At 28.7% G+C, this 20,472-nt stretch overlaps 1 protein-coding gene across 1 annotated transcript in view; it reads left to right on the forward strand.

Annotated features, from left to right (window-relative positions):
- The first annotated feature begins 10,231 nt into the window (after positions 1-10,231).
- Positions 10,232-20,472, forward strand: part of LOC111036490 (flocculation protein FLO11-like) — a 36,600-nt gene continuing 26,359 nt past the window's right edge. Inside the window, exon 1 of the mRNA XM_022318515.1 lies at positions 10,232-10,587. The gene's annotated coding sequence lies outside the window, so the exon portion shown is untranslated. The remainder of the gene's footprint in view (positions 10,588-20,472) is intronic.

A 20,472-nucleotide genomic window follows, 5' to 3' on the forward strand; every position in this document is an offset into this window, starting at 1 on the left:
TCCTCCTCCAAAAATTGTAGTGACAGATCAGTCTAAAGAGTTAATGATTGCTGCAATAAAATCTTTTACTCAGTATTCAAGTTTGTCAAAATATTTGCAAGTACGCTCATCTCTTTTATTGAAAGAAACTACAGAATTCAAGATACCTAATTGCATGCTTAGAAATGATTTCAACCATACTATGAAGCTATTAAGTTCTTGGACAGAAATTAAAAATTCTTCACTCGAAATTAAAAACTTTTATCTACGATCCATAGGCTTGGTTATTGCAAGTATTGATTTTAATGACATAATATATTTACTGGAGTGAATTTTTACTGTCGCACTAAATCAAAAATATGGATTTACTACAAACAATATTTCAAATGCCTGTAAAATCGCAAAAGATTATTTAAAGCAAAGGATAGAAAGTAATTTAGTAATCAGTCAAATAAGCATACATTTAAATGATACAAATGATATTGAATTTCAAGATACTGAGGAGGATATTGCTCTCTTACTAAATGAATTAAGTGACGAAAATAGTATTTTTAAGATACTTCAAGGAGTGTATAATAATTGTTTGGTAGAATCACGCTCTCACAAAAACAAAGGAAATTATGACAATATGGATTATTGTCCTACGATTGCCAAAAAACTTCTGCAATTTTCCAAGCTTATTCCGTGTTGGTCTGTGGTTATGATTTCTTCATTTAAATACGACGACATAACAGAAACTAGTACTTCATCTGAGAGTTTATTTAATGGCTTAAAAAATCATACGTTTCAACGTGACCTTCTACCAATGCGTGTAGATGATTTCATTCAAACACACATTGATGGTATCTTAGGAGATAAACCAAACGCGAACATTGACAATAATTGTGTAAAAGTGGTAAATAATATTGAACGAAAAGAAATAAATAAACGCGAATCGTCTGAACAAACTGAAAAACTGCAGGTAAATAATAATGAAATCGGAACATCAGTATTGTTAAACGAAAAGATTCAACATAATGAAATAAGTACATTGCTGACTAAATGTATTCCAATAACTAATATAGAATATTTTCAAGAAAAACAGACGAGTAGTATTTTTAAAAACATATCACTTGCTACGATTAATCCTACTGTGCATGACAAGAGTATACAGAGTATAACAATTGACAATAAACAATATATACTTACTAATACTTGTGCATTTGATAGCTTGGTACACATATTATTCATATCGTATGCTGACAGTTCAAATTATTTTAAATTTATTGAAGTGAACATCGAATATAAACTATTTGACCTTATTTCTTATGTTAAAAAGCATGGATTTAATGTACAAACTTACAAGAAACGAGCAATGATTTTAATTGATTTATATAAGCCACTAAGAGAGTATCCAAAAAGACATTTCCATTTAGACTGTTTTTGTACAGCAAATTTTGTTATTCAAAATCTTTTTGGCAACTATGAATCATTAAGAGAAAATAAAACATGCTTAAACTGTAAGGAAGTAAGGACAAGAAAAGAAAAGACTATTGTTGTTAATTTACTTTCGAGAGATTTAACTTCTTTTCTCGATGTTTTGAAAAATATGTACTCAGTTAAGCATGAAAAATGTGGCAAATGTGATAATTATACAATAAAAAGTAAATTCACATTTGGAAATCAAATTTTTATTGAACTTTTTGCCCCACCTTCCAAGCGGAAGCCGTTGAATACATACTCTGATGTTTCCCTGAGCCTTTCAAAAATTCCACTAAAAATATGTTTAGATGGAAAAAGTTTTACTTTGAGAGGAGTGATAAACTTAATTCCACCAATATTATTAAAAGATGGTGCTATAGGTAACTTTGTCTCTTATTGTTGGAGAGAAGATACAAATAGAATTTATTTATTAAATAATAATTAACGGGCGATGCCATTTGAATACAATAGAGAATACATGTAATATAAATAATGTGAATGACGAATAAAAAAATATATTGAATTTAAAAGTTTTCACTGTAATGAAACATTGATATTTTTTAAAATTATTTTTATAATAATATGTTGTCAAACACTTAACGGTAATGTAAAAGAATATATTTTAAAGTGAATACTAAATATTAATAAAATATATTTAATTTGAGGGCGATGAATGCTGTTAAATAATGTTTTTTTTTGTATGTTTAACAGCAGTAATAATTCAAAGTTCAATCTTCAACTTTGAGAATAATTTTTCTGTTACCATAGTGGATGTATTCGGTATTTCAGAGGGGAGGAGGACAAAATAAATGTTGGAAGGAGTTGAGCACAAATGAAGGGATATCTTCACAAACCAGCACAGACGACGGAGCATAAACGAAAGCGCCGAGTTTTAACCGGAATTCTCAAATGTGCCGTATCAGTGATACATATTGGGATAAGGACTTAATATCACCATAACAAATAATACATAATATAATATGCGGATATTTTTCAAAAATGAGTTACCTAACGTAACGAATGAGTCTCACTAATAGAAAAATAAATAAATTATAGAAATAGTAAATAATAAATATGTTATGATACGATATTATGATTTACAATACCTTTGACACTATAACAGTTTTATTTTTTCGAAACGGAATCCACTAAATTAATTTTCAGATCTTATCATAACTATGTATTATATAATATACAAGGTGGTTATTTTAATACTTGTAAACACTTGTCATTTCAAAAAGTGTTAAAATTTTTTTTTTAATTTAATGGTTTCTATGAACTCTTTTAGATTTTGAGCGGAGAGACGAATGTACTGATTTTATATTTTTACAATAGTGTGTGTTTATTTTTTTAATTTGAGTCTGTGTACACAATAATTAGTTGAAATAATGGTTGTTTTTTCAACCTCAGTATCTTTTCCGGTGGGAAAATGAATCTAGTTAGTGCATTCGGGAGATCAATATTTAAAATTCCTAGTGGTTTTTAAAAGCACCGGGAAGAATAAACAAACAATTTAGAAAAAACATTAATTTTCGGTGTACACTAAAACAAATGACCGTAGAATGTAGATACATGAAACTTTTACTGAATGTATGTAAACATTAACAACTTTTTATGCACCATAAAATTTTCAAAATATTTTAACTCATGTTAAGCTTCTAAATACCTATATACAATTTATTCAGTCATTACAATGAAACGCACTATTATATTTATTTGACTTTTATTTATAATATTGAGTTGTACTGTTTAATGACTTTAAGGTTTATGAGTTTAAAGTTTTTAAAACATCCGGGCCAATAAAAATTCAAAATATTTATGTAATAACTAATAGGTTCCTACCTTTTTTTATACTACGGTGAAGTGGAAATTGGGTACGGCACGCGTCGTGTTCAGTGGCATAAGAGTATAAGACACAATACACGTGCATCTTATCGTAATCGAACCTAATATACTGCATTTCATTGTGTGGATCCGCACGATTTTCCATTCTGTCCAATTATTATAAATAGTCGAATAGCTTCGAAACTTGGAAGGCTTATGCATATTATTAGATCGTCTTGCTCTTACATCATCTCATTTGCACAGTTTTATCGACTAGGTAACGTAATAATACTGTGTTCACCGCCCACGCCATCACATTCTACTGTGCTTATTATATCATTCATCAAACGCGCATAAGTCATGGCGATTGAGTAACGACTAACTAGTTAAATTCTCTCGCTTTGTGTGCTGTGATTTGCCCGAGATCGAGATACTGCGCCGGGAAATATATTATCAGGTATATGTTCATGTGGCTCTCTCGAACGTCTCATATTTTGTTGGAGGAATAATAATACGTATTTTGTTAAAAGTTCACAGAGACATAATTTAGATTATTAATCTATGTAATATAACAAAGTATTGCTATTAATGTAATGAGTAGTCGTTTTAAAATGTCATTGAATATATTAAGCAAAATCGGTTAATGATTGTCGTCGTGGACCGTGGGCGTTTTACAGATAAAAATTATTATGGTAGGTACCTATGCCTGTACAACTAATTCATTCTTATTTTGAAAACCGTCTGAGGAACACTATTCGTAATAGGTATCTGGACAATTATTGACTGAGATAATTAAGGAGATTTGGAAAGCCAACAAAACCAAAACAGTTCATTGAGAAAAAAAAATTAGGTAAGTATAAGCATTTTTTGAAAGTGAATACCAGCTATTATACCCACATGGCTATATTATCACAAGAAATCTGACTAGAGCTTATAATTAAAAACTAATTAAGTGTATGTCGTGGGTAAATAAGTAGGTAGGTTGACAATTATTGTGGAAAAATTACTTATAACAATATAATGTTTGTATTGATCATAGATATTTAATATACACTCAAATAATCAATTAATATTGGTCGAAAACGATTATTACTTTTCCTCTGAATTTCTCCTCTATAATAGCTTATAAGTTATTTTATATGATATTATTATGTTCTATGTAGATTTTTACATTAATTATATAATGGTTTATTCCAAGCCGCTTAATATGGCTTTGGAATACGAAAATTAAAATATTCAAACATAAAATAGGTACTTATGTGATAAAAATTGATAGATAGGTCATCTAAGTAGGATGCCAGGTAGGATAATATTAATTACTGTACACACATTGGAGGTAAGCTAGGTTACACATAAAGAAATATGATACATATTATATGCATGAATGTATTGAAATATTTTGTAAAATGTAATTTAGTTACAGATATTCACTAATACCTATATCTATTATATTATTAATGTTGGTCAGAATTTTGTAAGGGGAGGGGGTATTATTAATTATAAATATCATTCAATTTAAATAAACTTTAACTTTGATTTTAACTAACAAAAATATTTGTACATAATATTCTGTAATAATCAATATATTATAATAGATTTTTAATGATAATAGTAAATTATAGGATAAAATAAATATTCCTTCAAAGTTTTATTACCTAATGTGATAATTCGATATGAAACGGCTCAAGGGGTTGTCATAATCCCTTATCCCTAGCACCCTCCCCCAACCCCTTGCACACACCACTGCCTCAGACACCTGAAAACTTTTTCAATTCTCCGTTTTGTACTCCTGAGTGCTGGACCTCATACAATTTTACAGAGTACAGGTAACAGTTATATGAAAATATAATTCTCATTTATAGTGTACTAGCTGATCCCATGCAATTCGTTGCTCGTTAAAAATGCGAACTCTATAAGATTCAAAGTTTGGTCAATTCGATATTTAATCTTCGGTGTAATGGTGTTCAAGACTTACAGATTTTCATTAGCCATCATGAACCTTAAAATACTTGTGCACCGCCATATTAATGTGAAATTTGGAAAATTATTTCTTAGTGTATACTTACATGGTGGTACAAAGTTACCATAAAAATTGATATCCTCGATTGTATTATATTTTCATAGTTATCCCGCCCGTCGTTACATGTGAGACTATCTTGTGATTATGAGTGAAAAATTATGATTGAATTGATGCCCAGACAAACATTTTTGGCTATTCATTTTTATTTAGATTTTTGGGTTTTTAATTTAACATGTGATTTTTCGTCAATAACAAATAAATAATAAATAATTTATTTCATGTGTTGAAAATCAAATTTTAACATTTTTTAAAAATTATATAAGCAAATCCCAAATAATATAAATTATACACTAGACACTAAGATCATATTTATTTTGACGAATAAAATATTTTCTTTGTACGTCTTTGTAGGTATCTAAGGATGCACAATAAGAAATATAATTAGTTTTCGAAATTCAAAGTCATTGATTTATAGTCAAATAGGTTATATTATTTCTTAGGGCATGTTATTATTCGTCATTATTCACGTTTGCGAACTATAGTCCGTGTGAATCTTTTGATTAAGGTTACGATATTGCTTATTGTGATTTTATATTGACTATTGTAATATTATTTTCAGTGGATAACACCCTTTATGTAGATTAAAAAAAAATCAATCAGGCCGTGTATAGGTACTATATATTTTATAAACATATTGTTTGAATTGCACACATTGTATGTACGTATAATATAATATTTGTCTACGTGACTATGATATTATGACGTTCCAATATAGTTTAATTGCTTTAGTATTTAACATTTATCATAAATTATTTTATAAAAAATCATGAATATAACAATTAATATCAATCTTGTATTGATCCTATTGAATCCTATTGAAATCTTTATTATTTTGACAAAAAATACGAATAGAACATTCGATTTATTCGCCATATTTTTTTTATCCTGTTATGTCAAATTATATTTACTCAAGTATATATTATAATGATAGAACAAATAACTAATTTTATCTTTTATTTCAACATAAAAGTTTAATATAAACATTAAACATGCAATAAGCCAAAAATAAGCTGTACGAATAATAATTATTAACAATTATAAAATGCACTTATCTCAACTAAGCGAATATAATGTAATAATATCCGACATTGACATGGTCCACATTTTTCTCCCGATTCAAAATGCTGCAATAAATTGTACAATTTTAAGTCACGTAATCACATACTATGTATATAAAATATATATATCATATACGCAATATACGCTAGTTATGTTGTATATTATACACTGCTATTGTACAAAGTGTGGCGTCTCCATTGATCAATTTCTTGGGTAGGAGGAGGACATCGAACTCATTACGGTATACATAATAACATATCATTGTTTACATAATATAGCAGGACAAAAAACCGTACCAATAAATCCTAAATAAATTCGTATACCCACCAGGTGATGTATTCCTGCTAAGTTCTTGCCTTGTCCAGTCGCGGGGAAAACAGTAGGCGATCTAAGGAAAAAATAGCCTTTTCTTTATAGTAAGTGACGTAAATCATAATATTCTCGTCAAATAGTGATTACGGTCTGGCATCTGCTAATGCTTTTTGATTTTACCGGTATGCAGTGCTACCATATTTTTTTTCGTCGGGTGAGACGAATCTTGTACCTAAGTGTTTTTTTACCTATGTGTTTCATCACCTCCGGTCCGACTACGAAACACGTCGTCAGTTTTCCTAGGATTACACTTTAAGTGACTATTACTGACTCGTCAAGGTAAGACGCACATAAATAAATAATTAGCTGCGATTCGTACATATTATTACAGGTTCCGTGTAGCAGTTATACAGTATATTATACAATTGTATACGTTTTTATCGAATTTATTGTATTTACATAATATTAAGTACATTTTACTATCAAAATGTGAACATATTGCATACTTGTAGAATATTGATTTGTGCAAAATTCAAGTAACACGTTGCATATTAATAGTCACAGTTTCTTACCTTTTAATTGATTCTCAAATCCTTACCCTATAACCTAGCGTAAAAAATGTTAAAGAATTCCACAAAAAACCAACAAATATACCACATAAATCCATTTTATATATCATGTAACGATTCCTAATCTTCTCTTTTAGGTAAAAATTAGTACAAAAAAACCCAGGAAAGTCACTCTGCTGTAGGTATAGGTAGTATTATTGATATTGTAGAGTGTACCTTATCATTGAAAAGGTACACAAAAAAAAATTGGTTTAATCAAATATAAAATATACAGTAATATTTTAACTTAGGTTTATAGTTAATATATAATATACGACTTTTCTATACTTTCTGATAAATAAGGAGTTATTATAGCTATTATTAGTTGGTAACCAACTAGCTGAACTAAAATATTATTAACCTAACCTACATTCAAATAAATTGAACATGGATAGAATAAATAGTTTTTAGTAAAAAAGCTAGACAATTTAATATAATTGTTTCTCATAAATTGTATAACATGCTCATAAAAAAATATCAGAAGTCACCATTATTTTTTAAATTTCTAATTTTTACAAAATTGAAAATACATCAAAAATACGAAAATACGCAAATTATTTTGTAGAAAAAAATTCATCATTTTTTTTAATTTCAACATTTAAAATCTGAAAATAGTATTCAAGATTCATTATTATCGATTTTGTAAAAAACTGGTTTTGTGTAAATATTTTTCTGTAATTTTGTTTTTGTTTTTATCGATTATTTTGTATACCTACCTAGTAGGTAAAATTGAAAATGAAAATGACTTCACAAAAGATTTCAACCAAAATACTAATTAGATCCAATTCTCTACAAAAACCACTCTCAAAATAGAAGATTGAAGCATTTGGACTGCTCCAAAAGGTTACGACGGACAAAAAATAACAAGCACACACTACACATATTTGGGCTATAAAAAAATGTCAATCTCATACAAAACTTTTTAAAAGTAATAGGTTTTTAATGATTACAAATCATTCTTAAAAATATGTTAGTTTTTTATTTCACATATTTTTAACGAGTTAAATAAATTTGTAGGTTAGCAATATTAAATCATTTGTATGCACAAAACAACTGTAAGCTTATTTCTAAAAAAAATATTAAAATAACATTACTTAACTTGTCAAATGAGTAAGAAAATTCAATTTTGAACTTATAAATAACTACTATTTTTTCAAAATATTTCCAGAGGTATCATGTAATATAATCATAATAAAATATGAATCATGCTTGGATATTTTTAATTATTTTAAAATATTTTATAGTAGATTTCCCTTTTATTACATATATTACATATTATAAACAAACTGTCACGAGTATACAGATGCTTATGAAAGTAATAACAATACTATATATTTTTATACGCGTATACCGTAATAATTATATAGTATTGGTATGTTTAGTATCATAGTTAATTATTGTATGCTATAAGTTATATTATATGGATGGTAAAATACTTTTCCGTATGCTTATGTCAATTTCACTGGAATAATTAAATTATTATAACTATACAATACATTGGAAAGTGTAATGATGGCGTGGAAAAGTCAAGTTGAGAAGAAAAATTGAATAATTGAAAATTCCAAACACCAGATAACGTGCTCGAGATTGAGTTTATGCGTATATTTTATACACCTTATAAACATAATATTATATAGATTGACGCGTGTATCTGATAGGTTCCTATATAAATTGTCACTATACGCAGTCCACCGTTTAATAAAGCATCAAAAAATAAAAAAATCTTATGCATATTACTATCTAGACATAGTCTTGGAACCTAACCTACAGTTTTCAAATTAAGGATGTGATGTAGACGTTTAAATAATAATATTTTCTATTTCACATACCTATAGACACACCGCACGTGCCGTACCACGCGTCAAACTAATGCTTTGTATTTTAATTTATTTTTTTTTAAACATTAACCTGAGTGAAAATACAGTTTTTGACACATTATCGCCCGTATTATTATACCTATAGGCCATAAGCATTATGTTGTGTAGTTACTTCCGCTGTCGTTTTCGCGTGTGCCACACATCACATATAAGAGGGTCTGAATATTACACCTATTGCATTATACACGGTTAGAACACGGGAAAACAAAATAGATTGAATTCACGTGTTTTTCGACACTAATTATTCGCATTTTCTTCGATTTTTTTCTTCATTTTTGTCCACACCTTTCGGTCAGACAATGAAAACAAAATAATAATAATAATAATAGGTGTACGGTATATAATATGTACCGGATTTCAACAATAATATTATAATAACATTTGCTATAATACGTTCTTATACGGTAATAACATTATGTAGTGTGCCAGGGTCGTATACACGGATGGGTGGGTTTTCGGGGGATAACCCCCCCACTTACAACATAAAAAGTATAAAAATGTATTTGTATATTTATTTATAACACTTACATTTTTTACTATGATGAACCCCCTCCACCAACGATATTAAATTCCTGTCTTCGGCACTGTATCGTGTGTTATTTATTATTATAATAGTATACCTATACTTAAAATAAATTACGGCATAATCGCAAATGACAACGCGAAACCAGCAATATTAAAAACGCTTAATATGTATTTTTTTTCTTTTAGATGTATGGTGGAAAACAACAAGATACGATTGCGAGGATTGCGAGGGAGAAGTGAGTCGGAGTGAGTGCAAAGGATTTTTGTCGCCGTCCCCGCGGCGAGCGACGCAACCGTAGCGCGTATTCTCGTCGATTCAGCGTGTGTGAGCTGCGTGTGTTGACACGTCGTGAAAGCGTGACAAACCGACGACGATCGGCCACGATCGGCCGCGTTCGACGATCAGTCGGTGGCGGCAACGACCTGTCCGTCGGAGGAGGCAGCGGCGGCGGCGGCGGCGGCGAAACCGGAGGACTGCTTGGTCCGCCGCGCCACCACCGTCGACGGTCCGTGCGCGGTAAGCGGTTCAGTAGTGAAGAAACGACCGTCATGGTCGCGCATACTGTGTACCGCGTTTCTGATAACACGTTCGTGGTCGTCGCCGCGCGATCGACTAGTCCTACTAACTGGTAGCGCATTCATTTTTAATATTTTCTTTTTCGTTTAACTTCGTGAATTTTCTGTTACGATTCCGCCTCGTTGGATAATCGGGACGTCTCGGCCTGCGAACGGTGTACGCGCCCGTTCGACAAGGTGAAATATAGGGCAAGCTATCTACATGGGATACGTAATGCTGGACTGCAGTATGTGTGTGTGTTCGATCTGTGACCGCTCAGACGGTCATCGGCAACAATAATAATGGGTATGTCTCGTCAATCGTAATACAATAACCGTTACTGTAGCAATGCATAGCAAATAAAGCAACATAACGTACACCTAGTTAATGAATAATAACAGACATAATACTATTGTAGTTAGTAGTTAGTGCTCAACACACTTTTAGTAGGAACCTGCTTGATGTAATATTGTACGTCGCCGTTGACGTGCATTTCGAGCGGGATCTCTTGTACACATAAAATATAATGTTATTATCCCAACTATTGGCGTAGTGGTTGGCTAATTTTGACATACACTCTATTGTACATGCGTGTGTGCAGCTCTACAGCAGTCTGTATACACAAAAACAATGTCTATTCGATATCGCCAAAAAGGGTGGCTGCGGTGGTGCTCGGATCCCACGCCGGAAAATTCACTTTCTTGCGATTCCCAGCAACTCAACGTCCCGATATCATTCATTGTTATCCTCGTTATATGTCGCTACGATTTCTGTGTCACGACGATACACTACAGTATAATAATATATATGTATGTATATAATGTAATAGCGCGTAACCACCGCCGCCAATAATTATCGTACCTGCAGCCGCCATGTGAAAGTTTCGATCGGAGTCTCTGTATTTATTGTCCATCGTCCGTGTGTAAAACTGAGTCAGAACACTGTCGTATCTGACAATATTTGCCGCAATCCACCGCTCCCAATGTCCTGTATTTAGATTAATGCGCTAACGACGAACACATTAAGAAATTCGAAATTTTCGTGTCATTCCGATAGTTTTTTAATCACCTTAGGTTCGATTAGACAATGCCAGTATGCGTGTAATATTGTAATCGTCGTGTTGAAAAAAAAAATATATTCCAGTAGTTGTGAATATTTTTATAGGTAACTACAGTCTGTACAGAACGAAATAATATTAATCGATGTGCGTTTTCCTATTCATTAGTCCGTCGAGGTCGTCATGTTAGGTATACGACGGCGTTTATTATAATAATATTCTTGTGAGTAACGATAATGATTAATGTAATGATTAGACGTAGGTTACCTATATATATAACTGTTGTTGTTGTCCCGGAAACTTTAATCTGGTGACTTGAACGACTGCTGTGTGCACAACGATTAACAATTTGATGCAATTTGTATTCAGGTTAGGATTGATTTGAAGATTTTGTCTATTGTTCACCAATATATCAAATTCCTCAGATTTCGTGTTATGACATTAAACGTTTATAAGTAGAAGATGTCTACAGTATACGTACAGTGAATTCGATTCACTCATTGTCCATTGTACCTATTTGTATATTAATTTTTGAGTTTCTAGGTATATACCTATGCACGTATATAAGTATATTATCAAGTTGGAAATTAGTGATAACATTTTTAAATGTTAAAATATTGTATTAAATATTTAAATATCATTCTAATATCATAGTTTGTAAAATGCGTAGATTTATAGGGACATGTGTAGTATACTTTACCTAATTGTTGTAAACCGAAAGTACTACCCATCAAATGTTTACGAAATAACGGAAACATGATTATGGAATCTGATACAAGTATATTACAACAGAAACTGTGAAGCAGCAAATAGACTCTCTAAAATAGTTGATTAACTTCGAAAAGTAAAAGAAACGTATGCGTATTCACAATGTTGCATTGTCACAACCGCCGGATAAGTATATTTGACTGTCAGGAAAATTGTACTATGTGACTGACGTATACTGATACATTAAAAAACAAAACATACAATCTACAGAGAAAGAAAGATTGAATAGAATTAAAAACTGCATGACAATGCAGAAGTGAATCTCAAAAGAAATCTACTTCCCTATATTAGAGAATAGCCGTGCAATTTGTTTATGTAGAAACAATGTAAAGAGTATAGAGTGTAGACTATAGTACTATAGAATTAGAATATATTGCCTTATCATGAATACAGACTCAAGCTAACCGTTATATTATATTATGTATTTATGTTGATTATCAGTGAATCATAAATCTTTATAATACAACATAATATATAATATTGTATTAGATTATTTATAATTTATATGTATTTAATATAGATAGATATAATAGTATAATGGATATAACACTATAGCATTAATTGTTACCATACTCTCATACTTCAGTTAATAATTCATTAGATATCATACAATTTTCAATTATTTATTTATAAGCTATATTATTCAATATATTAGTTTAATAATTGCTAATTGCTATACACCAAAAACGTTCATAATAATAACTATTATAATATATATATACAATCAGTTGGCATTGGAGGAAACTTGTATAAGAAATACTTGTTATTTTAAAAATGCATTTAAGATCATTATGAATACATTTTATTTTTTAAGATGAAAAGTGATATTATTTTGTTGTTTTCTAATTTAATATTACATACTTAATTTATTTTATAGGTACAATATGTTGCAAATCAACTTAATTATAAAATTGAATTTTCTTATTTCCTATATTTATTACTTAGTACATTTTTTAAAATAAAATACTATTCTATACCTTATTATAGTACTGTAATTTATAAAATATGATGTACTTAAAAATTGTTGATACTTACAATACTAACTAAAACGTTGCATACCTAAACATTGTTGCATTTTTTAACCTTGATTCGGCCGATTCTGGTACTTTTATGTGCTTTGTTTGGAGATTTGTTTTAAATCTATTTTATACGTCAGATAAAAGATACTAATAGTAATAATAAATATTTCATTATTTGATTCTTTTGTAATTCTAGAAGAGAGTAAATCATTATTATAGACTAGTTTATTGTGTGTGGATATAAAGTATAACATATAATATCTACTATATGATTTTGAAGAGTAGGTATAAAGAAGGTTAGAAATAAATTGGCAAGTTTGTTAAGACCTTGATATTATGCTTCATTGAACTATTTGAACTCCTCAAATAATGAAACTACTAATATAACTACATTTATACATTATTATTTATTATACATAATATAGGATATAGCATTATGTAATGTATAAACTAAAAATTTATTTTAGATATATTAGACATGATGTTTTATTTTAATTTTCGAATTAATTAATTACAACAATAACTTGTCTATGTATAAAACAAACACAAGTTTTTTAATTTATATCAAACCAATTGTCTGGATATTTTAATCAAATTAAAAATATATACCTATGCATGATATATTGCAGTATATTTCATTATACTATTTAGGTAAGTAATCAATATTTAATGTATTTATTTTTAATTTTTATTTAAAATTCTGATTTTCAACTTAAACACGATTTGTTTGATATAATTATGATTTATGGCACTATGTATACCTACAAATTCTTATAATGTAATTGCTTATACTTTTTAGATCAGATATTATTTACTACAACTGGTATCACGTAATACGATTTTCGATACGGAACGGTCTTTTAAAATGTTTCTGCTGTAATGTCTCCGACGTCATGTTACGTAGATATCTTGTTGTTCCGCCACTGAGAAAACGTTAACATGTATATATTTTATGAGGAATCTTATGAACAATTTAACTGTTGTAACGGTCTAATAATTAAAAAAGAGTATAGGCATATATCATATATTATTATTACGTTTATATTTATGGACTATTTGTCATTTTTATATAAATTATTTGGTAGTATACCCTTATGATTTGTATCATTATTTATGTGTTTTGTTCTTAGAAGAGTAGAATAAGGTAAAAAAAAAATGTATAATTATATTGTTTTCATCAATATTCTTTCATTACTTATACGACCTTCTGATTTACATGATTCTTTATAACGTTATTATTATTTTAAGTTATAATTAACATTACAGAATAGGTATATGGTGTTTTTATTTAACAAGAAGTGATTCAGTGATTGATAACGAAATGGTATATTATATTATTATGACATGTACTGGTTCAGCCGTTCAGGTCGCAGTCGTTGAAGTTGTTCTTAGCTACCTATATTAAAATAGTATAATATTGTGTAGCTAATTGTGTTTGTTGACATTATACCTATAAGTGCCTACATATTACACTATTTTAGTGCTTATTCATAAAACTTATTATAAGGTTCGTATTATGTTTTTACATTTTAATGACGTTTAAAATGGTTAATTGTGCCATCGTGGGTTTTTATCTGGATCTTAGATCAACATTATTATATAATAATTAGTTAGGTGTTTTGTAAACTGTTTTAATTTCCGTTGTTGCCTTAAGTATGAATAAAGAACACATTTAATAACCTATAAATGAGTAGCTTGTAAAATATTTAATTACCTATACTTATTGTTTATTTTTAAAAAATATGGTCATTACTCGTTAATGTATTATTCAAATTAAATTCTGTATATATCGTACTTTTAAATATGATAAAATAATATTTTTTTACTAGTTATTTTTGTACTATAATTTTGAATTTATAGGTAGTACAAATTAAGGTTTAACAGCTGTTTTATAACAAACAATTTATCAAAATATAATACCTTATTACGTTTTCAACCTTTAAAAATTATTATAATTAGGTAACAGGATATGTTAGCTGTATTATGATTAATATGGTTTGGCTTATTAGTTATTAGACAGTTCAACAAATTACCTGATTATTGAAAGTAAAGGTATAGGTGAAGTATAGGTATTTGGTTTGAGTGAAAACTATATCTTTGGCTGTGGCCTATGACATTACATGGTTTGAAAACACCTTCCTAGTAGTTCGTGGAAAGATTTTATAATTTTTCAACTACAAATATGAGCACATATACATTATTAGGAGTAGTAATTTATGTTATGATCATTAAATTGATTATTTTTAAAAGCGATTATAGTTATCATTTTTATTTTTTATTTTAGAACTTAAATATAGTAAAACAGTTCACGTCAGGAATAAAGAGTTTGAGACTATAGCTTATAGTTGTATGCACACACTATTAGGTACGTTCATTATTAAGAACGACACGAAGGACATTTGTTGTGGCGGAGCGTGAAGGCGTTTGTTCTGTTTTCTTATCATTAAACCAAATCAGAGAGTCTGTATAATATAATCATTTGTTCAAGGTAGAAATAGGTTATTTAGGACAGATTTTAGTTTTAAATATTTATTATCCATGCACTATAAGTTAGTTTTTAATTAACCATATGTTAGGAGTATTTGTATCATTAATTGTTTCGGATGAAGCATTTTAGCCTCGAAATAATAATATTATAGATCGTGCAGCTGTGATAAATAAAAATTTGTACCAAATTATTCGAAATGAAATGTATTCGCTGAATAGTAAAATAAATAGACAAAGAGTTGGTATTCGAATAAAAACATTAAACAATAGAGTTATTTATTTGACGCTGAAATAATATTATTTGATAAAATATAATACTATAGAAATCAAAATGTGGTCTTTCAAATTCAATATTTTTTATTCTCACCGTTTTAGTTTATAAATAAATTAATCGTTATGTTGTGTGTTTAATTGTTTTTGACAAAAATAATAAAAAGTTTACAGTATAAAACAATAACAGAACAAATATGATTTGTTTTCCAAAAACTGACGATCGATTTAAAACAACAGAGACCTTGTCGGTTTCGTGACATACAGTACTTAATTGCGGTAGGTACTTGGTATTTCACAATCAGAACGAATATGGTGGAACACATAACTGTAAAATGATGGGTTTCAAGTCCAAGCAAACGAATAATGCTTGGCTGAACTAATAACTAAAAATATCAAATTATGGCAATTATGGTAAAGACTACCGAATGTATGTTATCTCAGAGAGTGAACATCTGGTTATAAATAATTGTATATTATTATTATTTATTAGTTGGAAGTATATTCCTAGACTTCTGCATAATGCCATAATATAACAGCATTTTAATACTTTTAAATGAATTTTTAGGTATAATTACCCTAATCGGTATATACTTAAATAAAAAGTAATATGAGTTTATATTTTGGTGTTCTTAAATTTACTTAAATATTGATTTATTTGAAATTCCTTGAAATTTTTTGTACTACAACTTGAGGAGGGTCATGTGGCGATACAAACTTCTGTTTTTCAGAGAACCTCCTTGTATTTAAAATAGATATTTATAGTTATATTTTTAAATTTCTAAAAATCAGATTTAAAATTCTAGGTTATTGAAGGAAATCCACCTTTTGTGAGCATACTTGGTGAATCATCTTGATTTTGTATATAAAAGTATAATGTGCAATGAGTAACTTCTATGCGTCATGGTTAATATTATTAATTTAAAAGTTCAATCTCTAATATTGTAATAGTGAGTATCACAATATATTATGCATGAAAAAAACATCATTACTAATAAGTAAAAATGTTGGAAGACAATCGTAGGTATTCACTATTCATATTATATTTCATTTGTAATAGCCGAGTAAATGCTCAATGATTTTACGTGTGTACTCACGCGTTATGGAAATGTGAGCTAGACGAGGTCTTTAGGATATTCATAGATCTCGATAACAATTGAAATCCGTTAGACTTAATTTTTTTTAAAGAACTACGTTTTTTGCATAAATGAAAGTCGAACGATTAATTAGTTGCGGAGTACGTATTACGTCTGGTTTTGTCGCAATTGCTGGAGAAATTTGTTGAGTATAATATATTATGTTTTTCACCCTGAGTGAGTTTTAGTGTTTTTTTTCTATCTTATATGAAAATTTAAATATACGTCAAAACGAACGATCGATGTTTGGCGAATAATTAACCGTAATTAATTTATTAAACGTGCTAATTCTCGAGTTTGCAGTGATAGTTCCGTATTTTAATGGTTTTGACAGTTATATCCTTTTCAACGTTATTTTGACCTTAGCCTGCAACTTTAATAGTAAATAAAACTAGAAAATGAATGATGAAATCATGACAGTTGATTTGTGATACATTTAGTATAATATTTTATGAACACTTGATATGTAATATAAGAGCCAGGAATACCGCAAATATTAAGAATTATTAATATTATAATAAAGATATAAGTATCTTCAGTATTCTCGTTACACATTAGGCGAGTCTCGTGGAAACGTATTCAGCATTTCAACTTATTCACCCCATTGCAGTATGCCAGTATATAATTATTGTTGACAGTTCCAAAGGCTTCTTCGTTTTAGTGTATGGGTGAGGCTAATTTACGGACTAATCTTTTGAAGCCAATAAATAAATAATTGTAGTACAAGGCCATAATTCATTTAATTCAATTAGTCTCATTCTCGTATAATTTGTTCAAACTCTTGTTGACGTCTTGAACCTGCACGTGCAAAACATGTTTCGGCTTATGGGTGGAAGAATAATAATATATATTGTCACATATTACATACTGGTTCATGAATATTGTGTTATTTTTTTCTTCATCTTAGATATAGGTATATTAAATATTGCATACAATAACATTGTATTATATTATAAAAATATAGTATAGTTGAAATTAAACTTGAAAATATATAAAATTAGGATCCTTATCTTGTTAAGTAGCTCCAAAATTTTATTTTTTATTTTGTAGTATCAAATTCAACATTAAAGTGTATAGGAGGTAGTTCAATATTTTTTTATCCACTCTCAAGTTGTTGACCTCTCGTCATCACAGCGTCTGAGCGTCATGTTGCTGTATATTCAAGTAATAATTAGAATAACAGGACATAGAATACAAACTATTTATTTATTTGTTTATTATTTATAATATTTTGTATAAAATATTTATTAATATACCTAGTAATATTAATGAATATTATTTTTTCGTTTTTTTGCAGAGATGTGTAAATATGATATGATGATATATATAATATATAGATATGTGTATATCTATTGTATATTATTGATTGTTTTTTCGATAAAAGTAAAAGTATTCATTATATACTATTTATTTTATAAAGCGGCAATAAAAACTAAATTTTACAAATAATTTGAAGTATGAAATATTCGCATATTTTAAATTAAGACTGGTTTTAATACGTTGTATATAATATAATCTTTGTTTGTAACGTTACTTGGTATTCTACCTGTATGTCAGTTATACAAGAAATTTACTATTTTTTTTATCTTAAAAAAAACTTCCATCGATGAAAAATATTACTAATATACGAAAAAATATAGGCCAGAATTTTATGGATTATCTAGAACCCAAAGCGTTCAATTCCTTAAATATTAATGACAACAATATCTAAGAACTAATTCTACAAAAAAGTAGAAAAGTATTTTAATTTACTTTACAAACCTAGCACATTTATCTTATGTATTTCATGTGATCTAGACATCTTTCTTATGTTTGTATTTTTAATCAATAATGTTTTATGTATTATTGTGTTTTTTATTTAGCTAGTATTTAACTGCTGTTTTAGAAATTATATTATACAATCTAAGTTTACTCATATTCCACTTCTATAACACTCAACCTATAACACAAGCCTTATGCTTACAGGAGGTTGATACATCATATAATTATTTTTGTTAAATTGTTAAAATGTGTTAATTTTCTATAGTAAATAGTTCAAAAATGTTATAATGAAATTGTATTATAATATAATTGTTTGGGTTTTGTATTTATATCTTAAGCGCCATGCCAACATGCCATTATGCTCTCAAAATGATCGAAAACTGTTCTGTTTAATACTTGTACTATAAATAAAAGTTACTGTACTATCTTTATTCCGGAGGCTTAATAATATAGAAGCTAAATTTTAATTATGTAATGGTTACAGTCGGTAGAAACATGTTCATTGTAAGTTGATTAATGGGTTTAGTAACATTATTAAATATTTTGTTCTATCAAATTCCAACTGACCTGCTCATAAATATAGGTATTCTCGTATCTTTAATAATGTTGAGTTGGTATGAAAATTGTAATAAATACACCAAGTGTACCTACATTATGTATAGCGTTCCGCACGCACCGTCATTGCACATGAGTCAATTTATTGTTTCACTTTCACTTTGATGGACAGTTATACGTTATGGAATTAATTTTAATAATTTTTCTTTATTAGTAGACTGTTTCCGGACAATTTTTATACTTTTGCAGATTTGACGTGGTTATCAAATAAATTTACATTATCTCATTTTGTTGCATTATTATATAGACTATGTGACTGTGGGATGGCAGTCTATAGGTATATAATCATTTAAGTAGATATGCTTTGGAAAATTGTATCAATATAATATTTTTATAATGGACCCGTAATCCGTGTCCGAACATAACCTTTGTGGTTGTCAACAGTTTCCCACGTTCCCCATTTTCAACGATATCCCTGCCCCTCAAAGTGTATTGTCATATGACGTGTTGGTTACATACACATATAGGTTATGTATAATGTGTATGCTTTTTTACTCAAAAACGATTATAAACATTCAGTAATGAGTATCCATCGTGCAAATTCGTTACATGGAAATTAGTTATTAAAATCCCTTAGTCATGGTCATTAATATCGTATTCAAGTAGAAGTTTGATTAAATTAAATCCATCATACAGCGCTCGCTGCCAATCAAAATATTGTTTCTTACGGTCACACTATGTGATAAGAGATAAGTCCTAGAAAAAAGTGTTTAAAAGAAAACAAGAAATAATATACATAAAGTTCATCTAAAACAAAATAACTTTAATTTTTGTTATTCAGGGGTTAATTCCCCCTTATTCTGAACACGTTTAAGAAAGTATTATAATGTCACTCGTAGTCTTTATATTACTAACGCATAACATGACATGTTTTATAATCAGTGTAGGATCCATTTTACTATGTTTTTTTTATATTAGAATCAGGGCTTGCAAACGTTATAATAACGTTATGATTATAACGTTATATTTGATAAAAAACGATTGAAATTTGTAAACGTAATTATAACGGAAAACGATAAACGTAAATAAATAAATAACACAAAACAAAACGTAACGTTTAACAAAATATATGATGTAT

Source organism: Myzus persicae, unplaced genomic scaffold (genome assembly GCF_001856785.1).
Source record: "Myzus persicae strain clone G006 unplaced genomic scaffold, MPER_G0061.0, whole genome shotgun sequence".
NCBI classification, from domain to species: domain Eukaryota; kingdom Metazoa; phylum Arthropoda; class Insecta; order Hemiptera; family Aphididae; genus Myzus; species Myzus persicae.